Source organism: Nuphar pumila, chromosome 10 (assembly GCF_984573655.1).
Source record: "Nuphar pumila chromosome 10, dmNupPumi1.hap1.1, whole genome shotgun sequence".
In the NCBI taxonomy this organism is placed as follows: Eukaryota; Viridiplantae; Streptophyta; class Magnoliopsida; order Nymphaeales; family Nymphaeaceae; genus Nuphar; species Nuphar pumila.
In genome coordinates, this window is record NC_143258.1 from 96319623 (window position 1) to 96334144 (window position 14522).

General features: G+C 38.2%; 1 pseudogene; it reads left to right on the plus strand.

Annotated features, from left to right (window-relative positions):
- The first annotated feature begins 7347 nt into the window (after nt 1-7347).
- Nucleotides 7348-14371, plus strand: LOC149827470 (uncharacterized; annotated as a pseudogene).
- The last annotated feature ends 151 nt before the right edge of the window (nt 14372-14522 follow it).

The following is a 14522-nucleotide window of genomic DNA, read 5'->3' on the forward strand; positions in this document are numbered from 1 at the left end:
CATCAGTACCGTTCAGTGTAATGATGAAAAGCACTGAAATGCTTTGGAAGGAACTTGGGACCCAGGGATGTCTTAAATTATCCCTTATATGCTACAACCCAAGGTTGTCAAGATGGGAAGCGGAAACGGGGAAACGTGATATGTGTGTGCAGCAAAAGTGTAAATATTGAGAATATGCAAGAGGTTTACACAAACTTTACTGCTTGACAAATATTATAACAACTAATATGAATTAATATTTTTTTAATAAAATACATGATTACATTGACCACAACTTTTAATAAAATATTATAAATAAAAGTCATTAGAATAGAGAATTGAAAATATGAGAACTACGGTGTGAAACACATTTTCATGAATTTTTTTGCTCTTTTCTCTTAAATCTAACCATAGGGATGTGATCTATATGTTTGGTTTCATAACGACCATCTCTTGAATCATCCAATTATGATGTATAAACAAGTTTTTTTTAAGGCTTTAAAATCAACATGGCTCATAATCTTCATAAATAATCAAGTTTCCAAAATTTATATTTTTTCATTAAAAATACACAATCTAACAGTTGATTCCTAGCAAATTTATCGAGTATTGCAAAGAAGGTGTGGAACGCCCAGTTCACAAGGTGGTTCTCATATTCTAGTGATTCATAAATTAAGCATTTAAATGCATCATAAATTTAGATAGAATCAAGAAATATGAAAAAGAATGCGGTTACATTAAATTTTGAAATTTCTCAATTTCATCTAACACACTATGTTCTTAATATACAAAATATATAGAAAATCTAAATTTTTTAAATAAATAACTTAAAATTTTAATAATATGTGCATTTCAACTTTTTATTGGAAAAAGAAAATTTATATTTAACAAAAATATGCAGAAAAAATATGGAAAACATGTTCTCTAAATAAGGGAAATGAGTTTCCAATATAAGGTAAGTAGGTTCCACATATAAAGTGAAATGAGTTTCCCATACATTTTTAGAAGTTTCCCACAAGTTTGGGAAAAGCTAGGTTTCCCTATTTAGAAATGGTTTCCAGGAAGTGGGTTTCTCACATGCAAGTAGAATTTCTGTTAACCCTGCTACAACCAATCGTCCCATTGTAACGCTGTTTTGTCATTGGCTGAGGGCATAAAAGGGATCACTTAAGAGATCCCTCGATCCCCTTTAGAAGGAAGGAAGGCTTCTGTCCATCTAGTTGGTTAATCATGCTTGAATAGATGTAAAATTGGTAAAATTATTTATTTATCACGTGATAGGGTTTTGGTTCCATTGGTGCACATTTTTAGAATTAATGCACATAAGTCATAGTAATGAGACTCGTGTCCTTAAGTTTTTGACCGACCCACATTGTAAATTAGTGGAGGGCTATTTTGTTGTAATGGTTGGAGAAAACATCACACATATAATATTAGGGATGGCAGTGTATAAGGACTGGGGTGGGGGCAGGGGACAAGGTCTCCACCCCCGCCCCGTCTCAAAATCTGGACCTCCATCCCCACACGTGTTTGGATTTTAACCTTCACCTCCACCTCCATCCCCGGTCCAAACGGCCGCGAGACAGGGCGGGTCCCCATTTTCCCTCAGTCCATTGCCATCCCTTAGAAGGATCGGGGACAGGGCGGGGCAGGTTAAGGCGGAGATCAGGACGGGATGGGGCAGGGCATCAGAAAGCATAAGTCCATCCCCATGTAGGTTTTGATTTTAACCTTCATTCCCACCTCCATCCCCGTTTCATGTTTTCATCCCCAGTCCAAATGGGGCAAGGAGGAGCGGGGCCCCATTGCCATCCCTATATAATATGTGGAGTGGGACTCTGCAACCAAAGGAAAGTGCAAAATCTATAACCAATGATGATCAGACAATGTTCTTTCTCTAACAATAGAGATTTTCACCGATTGAACTCTACATATTAGATTTTGGTCATTTATATAGTAAACAACATATTTTAGATTATGAATTCTCGATATTCAGGTGCATTTTTAAAGCGTCGATGGCCCACAATACTTTGTATTATAAAATTTTAAATGCATTGTGAGCCATCAATTTTTCATATTTTAAAGATATGTCTAGATGTTGTAAAAACTGTCAGTATATTTCTTATTAAATACATTATAAAAACAAATATATAAAGTCTCATTGATGAAACACTCAAACACCCAAGGAGAGCCATTCCATCATCATTGGTTATAGATTATGCAGCTTCCTTTGGTTAATTGGTTGCATGTAGGAATGCAAACGGGTCGGGTATTGGATCACAAAATACATTGGGGAGTCTAGTTGGTTTGGAGCTAAAACAGCCAAAATTTCCAAAAATGGCTTCCTGGAGTGACACGTTTGCAACCTTAGTTGCACTCACACTGGACTGACTAGGAGCCGCAGAATTGTTGAACGACAATGCAGTTGGCATGATTCCCTGCAAACTCTGATATCAGACATTACACATGCACAAAGAGTTTGTGACCTACGTGTCTCTCTCTCTCAATTGTCAATGAGAGAGAGCATTCCATTAATTCATATATATATATATATATATATATATATATATATATATATATATGTGTGTGTGTGTGTGTGTGTTGAATACAAAGACATCTCACTGAATAAGGGATTTACAATATTTTGATACTGGCAAGAATACAATTTGATTTCTTGGAGATTAGGCTTTTTCCTAAGCTGTTGGCATCTTCTGGATTCTTCCTTAGATGAGATAAGATTGGAGGAGTCCTGTTGCAGCCTGCTTTCCTGAAATTTCTATACATTCTTCACTTGTCAGTTGTCTGTTTGGAATGGGAAACCTCGTGACCTTTTTGCAGGCCGCTGATCCGATCCAATGGTGTACCCGAACTTTCTTTTTCTCCAACAAATGTATATATATATATATATATATATATATATATATATATATAGAGAGAGAGAGAGAGAGAGAGAGAGATTCGGATACAAGAACGGAGAGTCACTAGAAAGAACTAAAAATATGAGAACTAATGTGTGAACCTCGATTTTCATAAATTATTTGTTCTTGTCTCTTGAATCTAACCATATGGATGTGATCTACATGTTTGGTTTTATAAGAACCTGCTCTTGAATCATCCAATTTTGATGCATAAACAAGACTTTTTAAGGCTTTAAAATCAATGACTCATAATCTTTATAAATATTCAAGCATTAAAAAATCACATTTTTCATAAAAAATACACGATCCAATGATTGGTTCCTAACAAATTCGCAATGCCAAACACATCCACATGGTTGAATTTGCAAGAAAAGTGTTGGAAATGCCCATATTTCTAGTTCTTATATTCTAGTGACTCCAGTAAGGGACATCCTGTTAACCTGAGCCAAAGGATCACTTTATCATATACTGGCTAGATTAAGTAAGTCAGACTTTAGTTATTGCCTGGATCTAAATAGAATCTGGCCCATTCTACATCTCTAGCTAAGTGTTTTATTAATAGGATTACCGAAGTTTTTCTTACTAATAGACCAAACTGAGTTCCTCTCTAGCAGAGTTATGGGTAGCCATCGGGACGGCTCGACAGGCCCGGCCCAATTCTTGGCCCGAGCCTAACCTGAGTCAATTGTAATCAGGCTTGGGTTGGGCTCTCGGAGTTGTCAGGCCCCATGTGTTTTTTACATGGGCGTGGCCCAAATCAAGCCGATTGTTTAGTCAGGCTGAGCCTAGCCCAAGTTCATTAGGGCCTGGGCTGCATTTGCCCGACCTTTACAAGCTGGGTACCCGACAGCCCGTCAGGGCACCCAGACCAATGGCCACCCCTAAACAGAGTGGTGTGTTCATGATGGATCACACCATGTTATTAGCCAATCCAATCCATGTGCAATGGTATTATAAAATACATGAATATGTTGTTTTTCCTTTTTTGATGTGCTCAAGTGTGCATGCACAAATAACACTTTAGAGCAGTGCATGCTGTACAAATTTGGCAAAAGTAAGCATTGCTGAGTCTGTATTCCTTTGTTTGTAGTTACTGTAACTTATTGTTTGAAATTTCCAGTTATTTTGGTAAGAATATCATACTTGTACTCCCATATGAGAAAAATCATTTTTTCTTTTATGTGGAATAACCTTAAATCAGATACAATCCTCACCATCATGATCTTTTCTAAAATAAGTCATTTATTTGTTGTTTGTATACAACAACAACAACTACTACTACTTCATCCCAAAACAATTGGGGTCGGCGATTTGAACCAAAAAAGAAAATCATTCTGGGTCTTCCACATGAATCCTTCTCCTCCAATCATTTTTATCCAATGCCATGTCCTCCGTGAGGTTCAAAGCATTCATATTTGTTGTTTGTATATAGGCTGAAAATTTTATCTTTAGATGCCTCCCCACTTTTCATATTTAAGATAAACGCCTGCCCAACTCTAGACTCCAGAGAACTCTTTAAGATTAACATACATGATTAACCTTTTTCTTTGAATATCATTTTTGTAGCTCTTCATTTTTGTAAGCAATGAAGGGCAAATAAGTAACTTGAAAGGGTAAAAAAAGAAAAGAAAGGTAAGCACTTATCTTAAGCCCAAGGGGGGTGAGACCTTGGCTGCTAGACCTGCAGTCAAGGTTAGATTATCTTGTAAGTTGTCCCTCTGGGCAAGCTAATACTTAGCATAGGCCTCGAGGACAGGGGTCCTAGCCTCAGAGTTTTATGCTGATGGCAGGTATGTCATGCTGAACCAGCGCGATCAGGTCTTCGTGCTAGGTGTGATTTCATCGAGTTATAAATTAAAAAAAATACTTATCTTAAACATTTAAAAACTAATGTAGCTAAAAAGTAAATTTACCACCAACCTGGACAGGAGCAGTCAGTGCCCGTTACCTTGTCTTGGGATGTTGCAAGTTTGAATCCTATGGTATAATTGTATAACTGGTAGGGGGTCTACCTAACCCCACCTTTCTTTGTCGGAAAAAAAAGTAAATTTACCATATAGTAGGGATGGTAGTGGACCGGGGAGGGGGACAAGGTCTCTACCCCTGCCCTGTCTCAAAATTTTGCCTTCCATCCCTGCCTTCATCCACGCAAGGGTTTTGATTTTAACCTCCATCTTCATTTCATGTCCTCCATCCTTGGTCCAAACCGGGCGGAGCCCCATTTCTCCTCGGTCCACTGTCGTCCCTAAAGAGTATTTTAGCATTTTACTAAAAGGGATCGAGGACGTGACAGAGCGAGGCAAGGAGGGGTGGGGGAAAGCGTAAGTCCATCCCTACCTTCATCTTTGTCCGGGTTTTGATTGTAACCTCCATTCCCGTTTCATGTCTTCCATCCCCGATCCAAACAAGGTGAGAGACACCGTTTTCGGCCTATCCACTGCCCCAAAAGCTAAAAAAGCAACAACCAAGATGTGATGCCGTGTATAGATTTGATTAATCACTTTGATTGCTACAAAATATAGAAAAACTGCAAATTTGTTTAAAGAATACGATTAGAATTGACAATCCTACGGTTTAGGGATTTTTTTTTTTTTTTTTAAATTATGACACCATTCTTTGTTCTTAACATCAATAATTGACTCTACTCCATCTCTGACATGAATCTAGTAAACAACAGCCAAGATTGACCCGCAAAATATGCAACAATCAACAAGTTGGATCCAAAGATGCTGATTCCATGTGAGCCGTTGGATCACCAAACGACATAAACCACTTTGGGACCTGTGCCAGTGACCATGACCAGTTTTGATTCGGATGTAAACTCATATTTTTCCAATTTAGGTTTAGGTCTAGTTTGGTCCTGCTTATATTAGGCTCATTTGCACTCAAACCTGTACAACAAAATATCAAGCCATAATAATATAATAATTTGAAATTTTTGCAGGCCATAAAACACTATATATTTCAAGATGTCACCTATATTTTGAAAATTTTGCAGTTTTATTATAATTCACAACTGGTATATTTTTATGATAATATTTACACTTTTTGTGTATATGTTTTCAGTTTATTGCAATATTTTTTCTTGTTGAGATTTTCTTGAGAACAGATTTTGACATTGATGCAAACCATCCCTACCAAAGTAAGAAGCAGGTGCAATAAGCCATAGGTGAAACTGTGAAGTGAGAAGAGTATTTCATAAAATACAGTTAGAACTTGTGCTCTTATGTAAAATAAATTATAATTTTATGACTAATATCTTATATATTATAATGCAAGATAAATGAAAAAATACAATCTCTTTAGCACGAGAGAAAACATTTATAATATGGAAGTTCATTTTCGTATTAAGAGAAGCACGTTTTTCAATTTTCAACAATGAATTTTTCTAAAATTTGGAATGCATCAAAGAAGTGTGTGTGTGTGTGTGTGACTTCATAATTAGGAAGAAAAATTTCAAAGTCTCAAAAAACTTCTCATAGCCAATCGAGTAATCATGGTCAGGCTTGAGATTCTATACTTAACACAAACCCGAGCTTAAAGCCACATGCTTGTTATTTGGTGGATTTGGGTTTACCAGGAGGCGTTTGATTGACGGTACCTGTTGAGCACAAAGGCATTAGGAACAAGTCTAGTTTTTGTCTTAAGTGTTTCACTCTTTTAATTTTTAATTTTGTTTCAAATTACGTTTGGTTGCGTTTTTTTAAAGTGAAGATACTGTTCTAAAGAGATTCACTTTCAAAATCTCACTACACCTCCTGAAAAAATGAATCACGTATAAATGCTATTTACTTTTTAAATCTTACTTATGAGTTTTGTGCCAATTTATTGTCGTTTTAAAGTTTTGTACTAAAAAAAAGTTTGATGTTTGATTGCTATGAGATTAGATTTCTAAATCTCATGTGTCAAACTTGCCGCAAGTGTCTCAAAAACAACTGTTCCAATAAAAGAGGTGAAACACTGCAGGACACCTAAAATGTGTCATGCTGATACATGGACCACCGCCTAACACACGTTAGGCTCGTCACATTTAGGAACTCGACTCGGCTAAATACAAACACGAGCCGAGCCAATTGGTTCGTTACCAGACCTATCTGTCTTGGGTTTGCTATTTTCTAAAACATTTTTGAACACGCATGTCAAATTCGAATCGCGTGTCCGATCGTATCCCTACCCACACAGAGCTGGGCTCCCCTTCTTAGCCACGGGTTAATATTTAATCCAACATGAGATCTCTCTCCCGGCCTCCCCCAGTCCCACACTTTGGGCTTAAACCACCGACACAGGTTAAGCTAAACCCTCCTCCCACTCCTTCACTCTCTGTAACTCATTCGATTTGCAGAGAAGATCGAGATCTCAGGGACCTCCCAGAAACACTTCTCTTGCTCCCTTCTTCTTCTGCTTCTCCTCACTGGATTTCTCTCAGAAGAAGAAGAAAAGAAGCCGGAGAATGTGTATAACTTCAGATCGGTTCCTTCTTCTCTGCATCTTTTCTTCCTTCTTCTTCTCTGCCGATGCCTCTGTTCACGAATACGTCCAGGAGGAATTGGTCCCGAAAGGGAACGCCTTTGTCCTCCATGGTGGCAGCGAGGGGCTTTACGCGTCTGTTTCCGGCAAGAATGCGTCTGCGATCGCGAACGGAGAGTCGTATATCCGGTAATTTCTAGATCTCATGCATTTTTAATCTCTATTTCTTGGATCTCTTGGTTTAAGTGAGAGTTTCTGTGAATGGAACTATTTACTTTGTTAGAATGACCTAATCGGTGTGAATTTCTGGGGAAAATATAGAACGGAATGTTTTCCGTGTTAGGGTATTCGATATCGTTGTGGAATTCTACGGTTTGTAGTCATTAAGAAAGCTTTCTTTCTCCTTGTTTCTGGATTCTTTTTCTTTTTCTTTTTGTGTTTGTTCCTGATTTTTTTTTATTTTTTGTTGTTTCTTGGTGAAAATTTATGCGTCTTAACTATAATCATGCGTTTATTTGAAGGTTCTTGAGTTAATGTCTGGTATTCATCGCATATTTGTTCTTATATGTTTTGGTGCAATCAATGCATTCGGTCTTTGAAACTAAGAGATGCTTAGCTAGAAACTATAAGTGTTATTATCAGTTGGTTTCTAGGTTTAGAGTTTGGAGATTCTTTTTGTTCTCCGTTCTAGGGAGTAATTTCTAGACCTTTTGATATCTTGTGTTCTGGTGATACATTGTTTGGGCGGTTCATCCACCTGGCTGGTTCTGTTCTACTGCAAAATTTGTCTCTGTTGCTAATCTATAGGTTTTAGCAATGCACATAATGTCCTATTCTTTCTCTTTGATGATTCTTCTTTTGATGGTATGGTTCCATGTCTTTCATTCTCTTTATGCTTGTGATTGATTATTTGGGAAATGGACACTTTGCTGGTAACTTTAACGTTTTGAGAAATATGGGTTTATTTCTACGGTGTGGAGTGGCTTAGTTGGTCCTTTTCATCTGTTCTGGTCTAAGAGTTCTTTTTTAGAGCTAAGAGTCCTGGTCTAAGAGTTACGTCGTTCATGCTTATGCTTGGGTTTGAGTTTTTAGGAAAGATATTATTGGAAGTTTTCTTCTCCATTTTGAATGAATTTCTTGGTTTAAAAATTTTGGTTTCTTTTTCAGTGGTTATCAGAGATTAGTGGAGGGTTTAGGTTAGGTGATGGACATGGGTAACCTGTGCGGGCATGTGTAACTTTATGCATTAGTTTTGTCATCACGTTTCAAGAATAGTAGGATCTATCCTTAGAAAGATGATGTTTCCGTTGGGATTTTTACTTGAGAAAATTTTGTTGTTTCTCTTTGTAATTTTTTATGAACTAACTAAAATTTTTAAGGCATGTTAGCTTGGTATTCTCTGAACAAGGTTGTTGGACTTTAAGAAATATTGGGCCTCACCTGAGACTGAGAGTGAAGATACTGATGATGATGATGTTATTTTTTATAAGCTTATAATCTGTTCTTATGGTTAACATTGTCAAATGGGAACATAATGTCACCTGAGAGTGAAGATAGTGATTTAGAATTGCTGATTTATCCACACAGACACACATAAACACATCTATGTGTGTATGGCCTTGTTCCCATGTCCTGATTTTTTAGAAGTATCATATAATAACAAGTGTATCTGCATTGCATCATGGTCCTGCATCCATATCCATGTGATATAGGTGGTAGGTTGGCCCTTCACCTATTGCTGTGGATTACTATTGGATGTAACATGTTTGTATCATGTGAACTACAAGATTAGGGTGGTGATAGCTTATCACTACTGACCATTCAGTCTTTATGTTTCTTATTTTGATGAAGCCACTATTCAGTCTTTTTCTCTTCCTTAATTTGATGAAGCCTTGTCTTTCTTTTATCATTAGAAGGAAGAAAACACAAATAATATTATGATTTTCATGGTTAATATTTATGTATGATTGTTTATAGGAACAAATTGTCATCACTTTAAAAAAACATTGTGATTGTGATGGATGCATGAAGTACTCACTTGCTGGTTAGGTTTCATGATCTGAGAATCCTTTAGGGTGTGTTTGAATCCCTCGGATCCATGGGATCTGCTTGGAGGAGAGATCCTTAAGGGTGTGTTTGATTGCTTGTCCAAGATTGGATGAAACAGTAGAACAGAACAGACATAACACATGTTTTGTCTTTCTGTAACAACTATACTCCGTCCAGCATTTTTTTTACTGAACAAGTAGCTTTGTTCCTTGTATCCGGCGTTTGATTTACGCTGTGCGGACAACTCGGACACACATGGATAATGGGTCAGATAACTTTGTTTCGGATCATACAACCTGATCTGCCCCACCGTATGAGTGTTTTCACATGTTTATTATGGATTCAATACATGTAGGGTGCCATTCAAATCAAATATATCCTACAATTGAAGCTAATCCAAATCAAGCAAAAGCTCCAAATCTAAACCCTAAAAACAGTAAAAAATCAGCCATCCACACTGATACTCAACACACAGAGCATGCCAAATCCTATCAATCATGAGAGCCCCAAATCCAAACACTAATTTGCAAGAAAAACAAATCCCACACCCTAGCCCTTCCAAATAAGGCCACAAAGAGGGAAACACAGAGGAGAGAGAGAGAGAGAGAGATACCTGTGAAGGTCACCGGAGGGTCGGCGTTGGGGGGAGGCTCACAGAGAGGGCAGGGGAGACAAAATGAAGGGCGACAGGGGGTATTACCCCCTGCCCGATATATATATATATATATATATATATATATATATATATATATATATATATATATATATATATATATATATATATATATATATATATATATATATATATATATATATATATATATATATATATATTAGTGCAAACCCCGTCCCTGTTCCCAGCGTAAGGGGTGGGGGTTGGAACGGGGAAACACCATTTCACGAACGTGGTTCTGTGCATCCGCCACGTTCACTGTTTGATGGTGATGCCATTCAGCGCATCCACAGCATGCCACAGAACGTGCTATCAAACACACCCTAAGATCCCTCATTCTCTCCCTTTATTTCAGGGATCTAAAAGCCCTGAATTTAGATCTAGTGTTTTAAATGCACTCGGATCTTGGCATGGGGCCTGCACCACATCAGCAAGCCCCATGCCAGCTCAGATCCTCTGATCTGAGCTACAAGGCTTTCAGAGGCACATATAATTTCCTAAGTCTTGATTGATTATTTCTAGTGTTAATAAGGTTGATAAAATTCCAGCAAAAGTTGAAAAATGAATGTTCCAGTATAATTTATGTTGGTATCTTAGAGTCTCATGGTGTGAAAGAGACAATCAAGATTTAGGCAGTTCATGTGATTTGTACTTTTGCCGAATATATTATCAATGAACTTAAATTTCCTAAGTTTGCAGTATCCAATGTCACAAATCTCGTTCTAGGGAAAATATTAGCAATAATTAAGAAATTGTATTTAGAGAAAGATATCGGGAAATTATTGGCATACACACACAGAACTGTAGAGAAGAATAAAATATAAACAAATACCGGTGGATGATTGTTTCAAATATTTGGGATCTATCATTCAAAAGTATGGAGAAATTGATGGAGATGTAAATCATAGGATAAAGGTTGGGTGGATGAAATGGAAAGGTGCAACTGGAGTGTTGTGCGATCGTAGAATGCCATTGCGGTTGAAGGGAAAGTTTTATAGGATGACTATTAAGCCTGCTTTACTATATGGTACGGAATGTTGGGCTGCCAAGAGACATCATATTCAAAAAATGAGTGTAGCTGAGATGCGTATGCTGAGATGGATGTGTGGAAATACAATAAAAGATAAGATTCGGAACGAGGAGATACGTAAGAAGGTAGGCGTTGCACCCATTGAAAATAAGATGAGAGAGAATCGTTTACGGTGGTTTGGACATATTCGGCGAAGGCCTAATGATGCTCCAGTTAGAAGGATGGAGAAATGGGAAAATATATTAGTTAAAAGAGGTCGGGGTAGGCCTAAGAAGACATGGATGGAGGTGATAGGAAAGGATATGAATGCTTTGAACCTCACCAAGGACATGGCATTGGATAAAAATGATTGGAGGAGAAGGATTCATGTGGAAGACCCATAATGATTTTCTTTTTTGGTTCATATCGCCGACCCCAATTATTTTGGGATGAAGGCGTAGTTGTTGTTGTTGTTGTACACACACAGAACTGTAGAGAAGAATAAAATATAAACAAATAAATTTTTTTGTCATATTAACATGGCAATAAAATGTGATATTTTCTTAACAGGTGATCTTTTGAGCATAACACATTTTTTTGGACAGTATGGGATTTTGAAAAACCGTGATAAAATCATGATATTAATGTTGAACTTGTTACATATAGATAGTCTCTACTGGTAACTATTTGATGGCAGGCTGAGTGGGTAGTTGTGCCTTGATAACTCTAAGTCACTGTAATAATACAGTGATGGAACCAGCAATTTGCTTTCGAGCATTTTCCCTTGTATTTTATGATTTACTTTCCATACTCACTCCCATTATTTCAAATCAGGTTTGAAAAAATGGCATTCAAAAGGACAAAAAAATCTTCTGAGCTTCATTCCAATACAGGTGGAAACACTGGGTTGATTCAGGCTGTTGTCTTTGAGGTGGAAGATCGAGAAACAATTGGTGGTTCTGCTTATGGTGGCCAAAGAGCTGTGTGCTGCACACCAGATCTTGCTAAGATTGGTGCCTGTATGGAAGGTCAGATCATTCACCGTCCCTCTGTGAAAAATCCTGACTGGCCGAAAGTATTCCCTGTATACTTTCAAGGAGACAACCTTTACACAACTATGGAGTCAAAGTCAATACAGATCACAAGTACTGGAATGTATAACCTATATTTCTTTCACTGTGATTCAAACCTCAAGGGACTTGTTGTAGATGGCAAGACCATATGGAAAAACTCCACTGGTTATCTTCCTGGAAGAATGGCCCCGCTTATGAACTTCTATGGGTTTATATCTCTGGCATTTGTACTACTTGGAATCATCTGGTTCTCTCAGTATGCCAGATTCTGGTGAGAAGTTATGCCACTCCAAAATTGTATAACCCTTGTTATTGGGTTGGGAATGTTTGAGATGGCACTGTGGTACTTCGAGTATGCTGCTTTTAATGCAACTGGAGTCCGACCATCAGGAATTACGATATGGGCAGTCACATTCGGTGCTATTAAGAGAACAGTTTCACATGTGATAATACTTGTGGTTTCTATGGGTTATGGGGTTGTGAGGCCAACACTCGGGGGTCTCACATCAAAGGTGCTTCTGCTAGGAGGAACATTTTTCTTGGCATCAGAAGTTCTTGAATTGGTAGAGAATGTTGGCTCGATAAGTGATTTCTCAGGAAAGGCAAGATTGTTTCTCGTACTTCCGGTTGCCCTTCTTGATGCTTTCTTCATTCTCTGGATATTCTCTTCTCTCTCCAAGACACTTGGTAAGCTTCAGGTATAATGTAATATTTGAACCTTTTCCCCTTCATTTTCTATTTTCTGTTTTATATTTCATTAGCTTTTGGTACTGCAAGGCCTTGTTCTCTTGGCTTAGAGTTCAAACTTGGTAGTGAAATCAGAATTCGGATTGTGTTGCACTGTTTATTGTGGTACTATGTGCATTACTGTACTTTCACTCAGGATAACTCTGAACTTTATTGACATCTTCGACTCTCAGGAGCCAGACACTTATTAATAATCTGGGATTCTGGATAACTCTGATCCATAGGTCGTCTTATGGGAATATAAACATGTTCTCAGATTCCTCTGTTGTGATGGTTTCTTCTAAGGCTGCCTTGTTCACCCTTCCCTGATCCTATTCCGACTCTTTCTTGACTTGTCTGAAACTGAATAACTGCAGCACTTAGTGCCACCTACTTTGATTCAATGCATATCCTGGAGCTGAACATAACAGGACTATGATCTAGCTCTGACCCTAGTTTGGTAGATGGAAATATTAGATTAAAGCACAATTGTTGAGCTTCTGAAATAAGTTAGTCGCTTACTAACTGTTATTGTGGATGCTCTATTGCAGTCAAGACGGATGATGGCCAAACTGGATATCTACAAGAAATTCATCAACGCGTTGGTGGTGGCTGTGCTTGTATCGGTTGGCTGGATTGGCTATGAGGTATCCAGAATTGATCTGCTTGATACTGATCACATTTGGTTTTTCTTATTAGAAAAAGAAACATGTCTATGTTGGTCAGACTCCTTGGCCGTAGAGAATGCTCAAGGTGCTCATGTAGATGGGATTGCCATATTGATTCCCTGCGGGGGTGTTTGTCACTCCATTTCATATGAAATAGACCCTCTTTCGTAAGATAGAGGGTCTTTCCCACTGGGGGTGAAAAGAACTCCCCCTGGGAAAGATGTGGAATGCCCCACCCCTGTTTCCGCATGGCCATCCTTTTCACGTTAGAGTGGCTTCCCATAAGTGTGTGTAAAAAAACTCCCCCTATACCTTTGCCAGCTCCTAGGTGAAATTGACATGAGAAAGTTGTTTCTCTGATCCAAACACTCCCTGAAAAGTTAAATATTATGCTTGCAGCTCTACTTCAAGTCGACCGATATCTACAACCAACGGTGGCAGAGTGCCTGGATCATTCTGGCATTTTGGCAGGTGCTCTCTTTCTCGATCCTCTGTGTAATCTGTGTGCTCTGGGCACCTTTGCAGAACTCTATGCGGTAAGCATCGTTTGAACAAGTTAGTTGATACAGTCAATTCCTTTGCTTCCATAGTTTATGGTTGCTGCGTGTGTGAATTGTCTCAGCTATGCATACTCGGAGGAAGCGGGTGAGGACTTTGACAGGGAAGATACCTTGACTCTGATTAGGCCTGCACGCATGCCTGTGAAGGATGAACACAGCAGCGTTGGATTCACAGAGACCAAACAATTGCACATCAGCGTCGATTCTTCTCCACATAACGCTGACTCCCAAGAGGACAAGAGGGAGTAGACACCAGTAGAAATATATTGTTCTTAGTTCTGCATCACCCATTCAACGAATGAATACTTGGGTGATGCTCATGCTGAATCTTCAGCCAAGCTGTTGGCTGAAAGTTGTATGTTATATTTTAACAGGAAAGAGAAACAATACGTGATTGTAG